This window comes from Rhagoletis zephyria, unplaced genomic scaffold, assembly GCF_001687245.7.
Source record: "Rhagoletis zephyria isolate East Lansing unplaced genomic scaffold, Rhagoletis_zephyria_1.1 Rzeph_scaffold_01130, whole genome shotgun sequence".
NCBI classification, from domain to species: domain Eukaryota; kingdom Metazoa; phylum Arthropoda; class Insecta; order Diptera; family Tephritidae; genus Rhagoletis; species Rhagoletis zephyria.
Genome location: NW_016158214.1, coordinates 21,426 through 22,114, shown reverse-complemented (window position 1 = coordinate 22,114; position 689 = coordinate 21,426).

Genomic DNA, 689 nt, shown 5'->3' with positions numbered 1-689 from the left:
TTTTTAGGATACATTATATCCCCAAATGGCATAAAAACCAACCCTGATAAGGTCAAAGCGATTGCAAATTTTCCGCAACCCACAACTCTAAAAGAGCTTCGAAGTTTTCTTGGTATGTCGGGATATTATCGTAGATTTATAAAAGACTACGCAAAGTTAGCAAAACCCCTAACATCCCTTCTAAGAGGGGAAGAAGGGCGAATATAGAAGAACAAATCTTCAAAAATTAAAATAACTTTAAATGAAGAAGCCATAAGAGCCTTCAAAAACATTAAATTTTCTCTTACCTCTGAAGACATCATACTCGCATATCCCCACTACAATAAAAAATTTCAGTTAGTAACAGATGCCTCCAAATTTGCTATTGGAGCCGTCTTATCTCAAGACAACAAGCCGTTAGCGTTCATCTCAAGAACTTTAAGTAGAGCTGAAGAGCATTACGCGGCTAACGAAAAAGAAATGCTAGCCATAATCTGGGCTTTAAACTCATTTAGGAATTTCTTGTATGTATCAGCCAAGGTGGAAATCTTTACTGACCACCAACCACTCACATATGCGCTAGCAACAAAAATAACAATTCGAAAATGAAAAGGTGGAAGGCAGCTCTTGAGGAATACTCTTACGAAATATTTTATAAACCTGGTAAACAAAACGTAGTGGCTGACGCCCTTTCGAGAATACCATATACA